Source organism: Thamnophis sirtalis, unplaced genomic scaffold (assembly GCF_051295495.1).
Source record: "Thamnophis sirtalis isolate CommonGarterSnake01/CBP01778 unplaced genomic scaffold, rThaSir2_p1.2 scaffold_2, whole genome shotgun sequence".
In the NCBI taxonomy this organism is placed as follows: domain Eukaryota; kingdom Metazoa; phylum Chordata; class Lepidosauria; order Squamata; family Natricidae; genus Thamnophis; species Thamnophis sirtalis.
Genome location: NW_028261382.1, coordinates 139,317,273 through 139,328,252, shown reverse-complemented (window position 1 = coordinate 139,328,252; position 10,980 = coordinate 139,317,273).

The window sequence follows — 10,980 nt, the reverse complement described above, 5'->3', positions numbered from 1 at the left end:
TAGATATGAAGCATGTTTTAACACATTTACAGATATTTCAAGACTGGGTAGGATAATTCATACCTAGAAAACATAAAACGAATTCACTAAAAATTAATAGGGTACAGAAATAGCAGGAAATGAAAATTTAGCTCATATTAATGCAACTGTATGCAATCAGAAATAATTCAGTTGTCTCAGAATAGAGCTATGAAATACCTAGACCAGTAATAATACTTTAAAGGGGGTGGGAATTGTAGTTCAACAGACTCAGACACAACAGAAAGCAAATACAATTTTAAGCTGCTTTAACAGAGATAAAGTTTCTAAATTGCAGGAAGTAGATTTCCTCTTTGATCCTCAATTGTTACTGTAAAAGTAAAGATTTCCCTCGCACATATGTGCTAGTTGTTCCCGACTCTAGGGGGCAGTGCTCATCTCCATTTCAAAGCCAAAGAACCAGCACTGTCCAAATACGTCTCTGTGGTCATGTGGCCAGCATGACTAAATGCCAAAGGCAAATCAAACACTGTTACTTTCTCACCAAAGGTGGTTCCTATTTTTCTACTTGCATTTTTACATGCTTTCGAACTGCTAGGTTGGCAGAAAATGGGACAAGTAATGGGAGCTCACTCCGTTATGTGACACTAGGGATTCAAACCACTGAACTGCCGACCTTTTTGATCAACAAGCTCAGTGTATTAGCCACTGAACCACCATATCCCTTCAAGGTGGGTTAACTAATGCTAAATGACAACTTCTGACTTGCCTTCTTACTGCCCCTACTGGAAAAGTCTATTGCTCAGAGCTGGTATTCAACAGGTTCTGACCAGATCTGGAGAACTGATAGTGGAAATTTTGAGTAGTTCGGAGAACCAGTAAATACCACCTCTGATTGGCTCCACCCCCACCTATTCTCTGCCTCCTAGGTCCCAGCTGATCGGGAGGATATGGAGATTTTGCAGTAACCTTGCCCTCTCCAGGGGAAATAGAGATTTTACAGTATCCTTCCTCTGCCACACCCACGCCAGTAAAACTAAAACCATGAAGTAAATATTTAAACTGCAATGTTTGCATTCAGGAGAAGAGCAAAGTTACTCCTGTAAACAGACTGAATGGTTTTAAAACAAAGGAACCTCTGGAAGTTGTTTTTGCTGATATAATAGTACCTTTAAAACCCAGTTTGGGAGTTGCCTGTTACAGTGGGGGAAAAAAGTATTGAGTCAGCCACCAATTGTTCAAGTTCTCCCACTTAAAAAGATGAGAGAGGCCTGTAATTGATATGATAGGTAGACCTCAACTATGAGAGACAAAATGAGAAAACAAATCCAGACAATCACATTGTCTGATTTGGAAATAATTTTTTTGCAAATTATGGTGGAAAATAAGTATTTGGTCACCTAAAAAAAAGCAAGATTTCTGCCTCTCACAGACCAGTAACTTCTTTTTTAAGACGCTCCTCTATCCTCCACTCATTATCTCTATTAATGGCACCTGTTTGAACTTGTTAGAAGTATAAAAGACACCTGTCCATAACCTCAAACAGTCACACTCAAAACTCTACTATGGTGAAGACCAAAGAGCTTTCGAAGACACCAGAAACAAAATTGTAGACCTGCAGCAGGCTGGGAAGACTGAATCTGCAATAGGCAAGCAGCTTGGTGTGAAGAAATCAACTGTGAGAGCAATAATTAAAAAATGGAAGACATACAAGACCACTGATAATCTCCCTCGATCTGGGGCTCCATGCAAGATCTCACCCCATGGGGGTCAAAATGGTCACAAGAATGGTGAGCAAAAATCCCAGAACCACACGGGGGGACCTAGTGAATGACCTGTAGAGAGCTGGGACCAACGTAACAAAACAGTAACACACCGCCAGGGACTCAGATCCTGCAGTGCCAGACGTGTCCCCTGCTTAAGCCAGTACATGTCCGGACCCGTCTGAAGTTTGCTAGAGAGCATTTGGATGATCCAGAAGATGATTGAGAGAATGTCATATGGTCAGATGAAACCAAAGTAGAACTATTTGGTAAAAAGACAACTCGTCGTGTTTCGAGGCGAGAGAATGCTGAGTTGTATCCAAAGAACATCATACCTACTGTGAAGCACGGGGGTGGCAACATCATGCTTTGGGGCTGTTTCTCTGCAAGGGACCAGGACAATTGATCTGTGTATAGGAAAGAATGAATGGGGCCATGTATCGTGAGATTTTGAGTGCAAACCTCCTTCCATCAGCAAGGGCATTGAAAATGAAATGTGGCTGGGTCTTTCAGCATGACAATGATCCCAAACACACCGTCCAGGCAATGAAGGAGTGGCTTCGTAAGAACCTTTTCAAGGTCTTGGAGTGGCATAGCCAGTCTCTAGATCTCAACCCCATAGAAAACCTTTGGAGGGAGTTTAAAGTCCATGTTGCCCAGCAACAGCCCCAAAACATCACTGCTCTAGAGGAGATTTGCATGGAGGAATGGGCCAACATACCAGCAACAGTGTGTGCCAACCTTGCAAAGACGTACAGACAATGTTTAACCTCTGCCATTGCCAACAAAGGATATATAACAAAGTATTGAGATGAACTTTTGATATTGACCAAATACTTATTTTCCACCATAATTTGCAAAAAAATTCTTTCCAAATCAGACAATGTGATTGTCTGGATTTGTTTTCTCATTTTGTCTCTCATAGTTGAGGAGTACTATGATATCAATTACAGGCCTCTCTCATTTTTTTAAGTGGGAGAACTTGCACAATTGGTGGCTGACTAAATACTTTTTTGCCCCACTGTATGTTTTGAGTATCATGGATCATTATTCTAGATATGGTTTCTCTTATTTAATGAAAACAAAACAGAAACATTTCAGCGTTTCTTTAATTGGCTGAGGTTTGTGGAAAGAAAGATGAAAGCCAAGGTTATCTGTAGTTACTGATAATGGGACGAAGTTTACCAACTATAAATTCCAAACAATGTTGAGAACAGCTGGTATTGACCATAAACGTTCTGCTCCTTATAGGCCACAACATAATTTGTTTGTAGAACGAAGGGGGCAAACATTACAGGCCATAGCTTGAACTATGATAGCTGATTCAGGTTTGCAGGAAACACTCTGGTGCAGCTTTTTCACGCTTCTGATGGGCTGCTCATGTTTGTAGCCGAATGAGAAGAAAGACACCGGACAAATCTCTCTTGGGATGAGCTTCGCTTGGCCCCGAGCAATGCCCGGGGGGCTCCTTTTATTCGTTCCAAACAAAGAGAAGGTGTATACAAATTACATCAAAAGGCACATGACCAAATAATCCAATAATAATAATGCAGCTTGGCAAAAGGCTTCATCTCTGGGCAAAAGAGGAGAGGTGGATAAAAAGGGGGGCTGCTTCGTCCTTGGGCAGGAGAAGATAGATAGATGAGAAGGGAGGGAAGTGAAGGAATAGGGAGGGGGAGTGGGGGAAGGCGAGCAGCTCGCATTCCTGCATTTCTTTGAGGTGCTAACTGCTAGATAAACTGGTACAGAGAAGCACACTAATTAATAGGAAAACTTTTTATTGCTAACAAGAATGTTTTTGTTCAACTCATCCAGGCAGCCATAGCTGCCCTATACACAGAACTGGTAATGGATCTCAACATCTCCTCATTTTTGTTTTAAAATGAGAAGGAGGAAAACAAATATATCAAAATGCAGATTCTTCATCATCACTGGTTATAGCAAACACCTTTACAAACAAATTGTTGTCCAGCTCATGCTTGTCCTCAGCGTCCAGAAGGGATTTAGTTTCGTTGATAAGAGTGTCCTTCCTAGCTGAGGAAAAAAAGCCTTTGCATAGCTGAAAAAGGGAGGGCAGGCATTGAATGCAGCAGCAAAGTGAAACAAGCACTACTATGATACACATAATGGAGGAAAAAATGCTTCTTAACCAGGAGCCATCCGGTAGCCAGGACCACAGACCACCCCACCAGGCCGGCAGGACGTCTTCTCGAATCTGGGAAGCCAACTCCTTTAAGGAACTGATCTGATGCTTAACCAATTGAGAGGTGTCTGAAAGGTTAAAACAACACATGTTTTTGACAGATTCACAGCCTAGATGATGTACCAGTAACAGAAAATCAATGGCAGCACGATTGTCTAAGACAGCATGTCTGATCTCTGCCTGTTCCTGATTCAAGGCAGCTATGGCTGCTGATGTGATGTTTATAGTTTTTGCAAGGGAACAGGCAATGCGATGGGCTGTCCTGTGGTTATGCATTGCGAATGCCGGAACACCAACTATAGAGATAGCAAGGGAAAGATATTCAGCCTCGTTAAAAAGATTAATTGAGCTGTCACATGTTTCATCAAGGACTACCGACGACCTCCGTGGTCGTGGAGTGAGGTCCTGTTTGGTTGGTAGAACCGCAGTAAGACGACTCAGACAGCAACGTGTATCTGATAGATTAGCAGGTATGTAATTAAAAGTTTTTTGACCACATGTGAAAAACCAACCAGCAGGAAGCAGAACGTGAGCCCAATTGTAGGAAATGTTCTCGTAGGTGGAACAGTTGGCAGGAAAGATTCCCGTGGGCATACAGGATTGTGTGAGAGAAGCAGTACAATTTTGAATGCGTGCACATGTAACGTTGGGTCCACTAGCTACAAAGGGTGTGGTGAGAGACATGGCATCAGCTGGGAGCCGTCTTGTGACAAGGCCCCACACCATAGAGTCGCCGTAATTAACTTCCTCTCTTTTTTTAAACATTGCCAGCTGGGTGTCTTTTAAAATAACAGAAAGAGGCGTGCAAACTGGTATTAAACAATTCCCTAATAACATGTTCATGTCCACAGCTTCGCTTAGGCAAAAATTGGATACGTTTGCCTGTTCTGCCAAACGCATCCACAAGTTGTATGTCATTCGAGTGTGCAAACCATGAGAAGCAGCTGACCTTTTCACCCTGTGTGTGAGAGATCTAGTAGGCACATGTAATGGTTCCTGTAACTTGTAAGAGGCACGATGGGAAATTTCACAGCGTATTAAAAATGCAAGCAATACTAAAACTATGCCACACAATAAAAAAATAACATAATGATATGAGAAAGTTCTAAAACTGAAGGGTTTCATACCCTCCTGCCACCGCGACAGGGGATAACCTGGAAGTCTTCTTCGAAATAAGGGACATCCTTCTGGTGGCGAATACGGTGGAGGGTGTCCTTCCCCGTTTTCCTGGTCGGGGCAGGAAACAGCCTCTGTGGTCTCATATGGTGGAGGGTGTCCAGGCCTGTTGTCCAAGTCAGGCCAGGAGGCAACCACCACAAGCTGTACCTCATTTGGGGGCTGATGGACGATGGCCATCCCTGAAGTGTGTGGTGGTGATTTAGGAAGAAAAGGTCTTACGTGTCTTCCCGGCACCCAGAGCACCTTGTCTTTTACTTGGATTGCAGCGTAGCCCCTTCCCCAGGTGATCAGGTCAGCAGGTCCTCGCCACGTCAGGTCAGGCAGGCAGCGATAGTAGACAGGTGGACAGGGGGTGTCTGCAGTAGGTGGAGCTGCAAAATGACGAGTCGCTGCTGAGGATGGTGGGCTGCCGGTAAGATTTAAGAAATTCAGGGTATAAAGGCAGAGATTAAGCATGTCTTGCACTGCTGGGAGGCCAGGGGGCAATTTTCCCCTATTGCCAATATATCTGTCCAGGGCATGTTTTAATGTCTGGTTGGCGCGTTCAGCCAACGCCTGACCCTGGCTGTTATAAGGAATGCCAAATTTATGTACAATGCCCCATTGGTTACAAAAGGCAGCAAAGGCTGCACTTGTGTAAGCGGGGCCATTGTCTGTTTTTAATTCTTTTGGGCGTCCCAACGATGCAAAGGTCCGAATACAATGATTAATAACATGTTTGGTGGCTTCGCCCCTTTGGGGGGATGCCATAATGTAGCCTGAATACGTGTCAATGGAAACATGTAAATATTTCCAAGGGGCAAATGGAGGATATTGGGTAACATCCATTTGCCAAATCTGGCAACACTCTGTCCCCCTGGGATAAACTCCCATAGGGAGCGAATGTGCTTGCCGACTACAATTGGGGCATTGTTGAATGATTGCTGATGCCTCCGCCGACATAAGGCCAAATTGTTTTATGAGCGCTTTCTTGTTTTGATGAAAATAGGAATGACTCTCCCATGGCGTGGGAGCTGTCAAAGTTAAAAGAGAAGAAAAGTTGGCAGCAGCCACTGCTGCAGTGTCGGCCACATCATTGCCTTCCTGGAGAGGCCCAGGGAAGGGCTGATGGCTTCGAATGTGGGAAACATGAAAAAAGTGGGTGCGGGCAGAAATTAACTTTTGCAAAAATAAAAAGAGCGAGAGTAACTGTGGTTCCAATGAGGGAGAAAGATAGGCCTCATAAATTGATTTCACAATCTGAGTTACATAGAGGCTATCCAAAATAAAGTTAAAGGGTGTATTTGGAAAAGTTGAAAAAGCCAAAATAGAGGCAGCAAGCTCCGCACGCTGAGCGGAAGTCTGGGGGGGGGGGGTAATTTTTGTGCACCACCGACCATTCTCCTGCCAGGCACAAGCCCCATAGGTTTTGCTTCCGTCAGCAAAAATAGTCATGGCCTGAGGAAGCGGGAGAGGGGAATATGGAGTGTGCCATTGCAGGGGAACAGTTTTCAAAAGAGCCAATCTAGGGTCAGGAGGTGCATGGCAAGAAATCTCACCTGGCCAGTCAGCAAGTGCGAATTGAAGGTTTTCCGAGTTAGCAAATAAAGTCTCCCAAGTTGATAAAGAACAAGGGACAAAAATCATGGAAGGTTCAATTCCGGCCAACAACTTTGTTCTGACATGGGCTTTTGTAATTAGAGCTGCAAAAAGTGCAGGTTTCTGAGAAATTGTGGATTTTGGGGTGTGAGACATATGTACCCATTCAATAATTAATAATTTTGAAGTTTTTTGCACCACGGCTCCTGTTGGGAGCCCAAGAGTGTTACATATAATGAAAGCTAAGGGGGTGTTATCCTGAAAACGATCCACCCAAATTTGAGCAAGGGCCTCATTTACCGCTTTTAAAACTTGCTGATGTGTTTCATCTAATTTAATAACATCTGCAGGGTTTTTGCCCATTGTTAATACAGAAAACAACGGAGCCAATTGAGAGGTTGTGAGCCCCATATATGGGCGTGCCCAGTTAATGGAGCCCAAATATTGCTGTAACTGTACTAATGTGGGAGTGTGTGGCAAGTCCAATTTTGGCATTGCAGGTGCAGCATGAGAAGGCAAAAGCTTATGACCCAGGTACGAAAAAAGGTTGTGCTGTTTGAACCTTTTCTGGAGCTATGTGCAGGCCATTTTTATGGAGAATGTTAGTCAAAAAAGGTAATGTTGCTAAAACCATACCTGGGGGCCCACATGCCACTACCAAGATATCATCCATATAGTGGTAAATTAAAAAGTGAGGATGTGCCGTCCGATACGGCTGCAAAGTTTTATCTACAAAATATTGACACATGGTGGGGCTGTTGAGCATTCCCTGAGGCAGGACTGTCCATTGAAAGCGAGAAGCAGGTTTGGAGTTGTTAAATTCCGGGACAGTAAAAGCAAACAGTTTGCGATCTTTTTCATGGAGTGGTATAGAAAAAAAGGCATCTTTTAAATCAATGATCATGAGATCCCACTCTTGGGGAATCAAATTTGGATTGGGGAGGCTGCATTGCAACGCTCCCATGGGTTGGAGAATTTTATTAACAGCCCGCAAATCATGCAAAAAACGCCATTTACCAGATTTCTTTTTTATAACAAACACAGGGGTATTGTAAGGGCTGTGGGATATCTCTTTTCTCTTCCTCTCTTCTCTCTCTGTCTCTCTCATCCTCTTTCTCTTTGTCTCTGTTCACTTTCTCTTTCTCTCTTTTCCATTCTTCTGTCACTTTCTCCTTCTCCCTTCTCTCTCCTCTTTGTCTCTTTCTGACTCTTTCACTCTTTTTCTTTCTTCCTCTCTCCCACTCTTTCACCACTTTCTCTTTACTCTCTACTGCCCAACCTGTCCCCATAATTTACCTACTTTCCTAAATATCTTTCCCTTACTGGAGCCTTCGCTCACTCAAACACATACACACACACACACACACACTCATGCACGCACAAAACCATTTTTCTCCTATAAATCAATTGCTCTGTGAAACATCTGTGAAAAAAATTCAGGTGCTCAGGCCTGAAAATGTCATCAAAGCAGCAGAAAAGAAATCAGAAGAGTCAGTAAGAAAGGGAGTAGCAAGAACTCCTTGAGACATGAAGTCATGATGAGGAAAGACTAAGAGAGGCATCGTAGGGGGTAATGGAAGAGAGGTAACCGGGATCACCGGAAGAAAATAGAAAGAGCCAGACATTGGAGCATCTATAGGTTCACTTGCCAAGAGATTGAAATAAGAAGGAAGATAAGAAGCAGAAATAGCAGCATCAGCCTTTTGTGTGGAGCTGGCTGAATGCCCCAGGATTAGTTTCCTGACAGTGAGTCAGGTTGGAAAGCAGGCAGAAGCATCCTTTAAAGGGATGTAATGCTGAGGAGCTTCAGGGGCTGAGGGTGACAGAGGCATGCACACAAGGGAAGAGGAAGCCTTGGATTCAAAGTGTGAATTTAGTGAAGAGGTTTCCAAATATGGCAGGGGGGGGTCCGGTCCCCCCATCATGGCCTTTTCATGAACTTTTAAGCATTCCATGACGATCCGCCAAGTGGAAAGTATTTTCGGTTGGAAATACTTCCCTAATTTTTCCCAAATGGCTATTCGAATTGAGCCCTTCTCAGGATATGTGGGACAAATTTGATAAATGTACCTGAGAAGGTTAGTAAGATCTTTTTTTGAAGGGATGGGGAGAAAGTTCCCATTGTTTTTTAAGATTAATATTGAGGATTTGGCCAATTCTCTAAGGTCGAAAAGGTGTGCAACCTGGGGCTTAGAGAATTCTGCCCCCATAACTCACGATTCTGGGAGGATGCTCCGTCTGCGACGGCTGGTCCTGTTATGCAAGAGGCGTTCCTTCACCGGTGAGCAAGAGGGTTCCAAATGGGACGGATGAAGCGACGTGCTTGATCAGCAAGTTCACGTCGGGGTCACCAGTTGTGGCTTTTTCACGCTTCTGATGGGCCGCTCATGTTTGTAGCCGAATGAGAAGAAAGACACCGGACAAATCTCTCTTGGGATGAGCTTCGCTTGGCCCCGAGCAATGCCCGGGGGGCTCCTTTTATTCATTCCAAACAAAGAGAAGGTGTATACAAATTACATCAAAAGGCACATGACTAAATAATCCAATAATAATAATGCAGCGTGGCAAAAGGCTTCGTCTCTGGGCAAAAGAGGGGAGGTGGATAAAAAGGGGGGCTGCTTCATCCTTGGGCAGGAGAAGATAGATAGATGAGAAGGGAGGGAAGTGAAGGAATAGGGAGGGGGAGTGGGGGAAGGCGAGCAGCTCGCATTCCTGCATTTCTTTGAGGTGCTAACTGCTAGATAAACTGGTACAGAGAAGCACACTAATTAATAGGAAAACTTTTTATTGCTAACAAGAATGTTTTTGTTCAACTCATCCAGGCAGCCATAGCCGCCCTATACACAGAACTGGTAATGGATCTCAACACTCTGGGGTGAAGCTATGATGTGTAGTAACCATGTTTTAAATAATGTGGTGAATACAACAACTGGTGAATTGCCATTCACTAGGTGGCATGGCAGAAAGCCAGATCTGAGTTACCTAAATATATTTGGAGCACCAGCATGGGTGCATATTCCCTCACAAGTAAGACTGAAAGGGCAACATAGAGCTCGACAGTTATTTTTCGTAGGTTACGAGGCCAACAATAGATCATTTAGGTTTTGGGAGAAAGGCACAACTAAAGTTCACTGCAGTGTTAGTGCTAAGTTTATAGAACACGTTGGGTGGAATAAATTGGAATTTAACAATGATGTAGTTATCAACATCCAGGTAGTCCCTAGTGATGAAATAGTAAAACCAGCAATTAAACAGGAAGTGCAGGTACAGGAGGAACTAGAAGAACGGGACCAGGTGAAACAGGAGAGTCCACAGATGAGTCCTGAGCTGCCTAGACATTCAACCCATGTAACACGACCACCTTACAGATATCAAGTTACTATAGCATGTCAAGTAGATAAAGTTCCTGCTACATATCATGAATTAACCCTGTATCCTAAGGAAAAGCAGACAGTTTGGAAAACAGCAATGGAAAAGGAACCGAATTCCTTACAGAGGTGCATGAAAATGTAAAGTTACCCCCAGGTAAACATACCATAGGATATAAATGGATCTACAAGATTAAAACAAGTGTAGATGGGACTGTTACCCATAAAGCCAGATTGATAGCACAAGGGCTTGCTCAGTCAGCCAATGACTATGATGAGGTATTTGCACCTAGTCTAAAGGCTACAACATTACGTGCATCATTAGTTTGGGCAGCTAGGCATGGATATGTAGCGAATCATTTAGATGTTGAGACGGCATATCTCCATGCACCGTTGCAACATACTGTATATTTAAAGAAGCCTTTAGGGTTAAACACTGGTAATAACACTGATTGCTGGAAGTTAAAAAAGAGTCTTTGTGGCTTAAAGCAATGAGGCTATGAATGGAATCAAAGTATAGTGAAAGAGTTAACTAAGATGGGTTTTAAAGCTGCATAACTGATCCATGTTTGTTTAAGAAAGAAAGTAATGGTGTGATTTCATTGTTTCTATTGTTCACTGATGACATACTATTAATCACTAAAACTGAGCAAGAAGCTATGAGTATTATAACACTGTTGAGGATGCAGTTCAGTATCAAACATCTCAGTTAGATTAGGCAATATCTTGGTTTACAAATGGGTAAAACTAGGGGAGCATACAAAATCTCACAAACCGAGAAAATTAACCAGCTACTCAGAACGTTCAGGATGGAACTGTGTAAACCAGCTAAAACTCCAATGGGTCTGGAATTTAGCCATGATTATGTAAAAAGCCCTGTGTTTGATAAAGGTATTTATCAATCATTGAT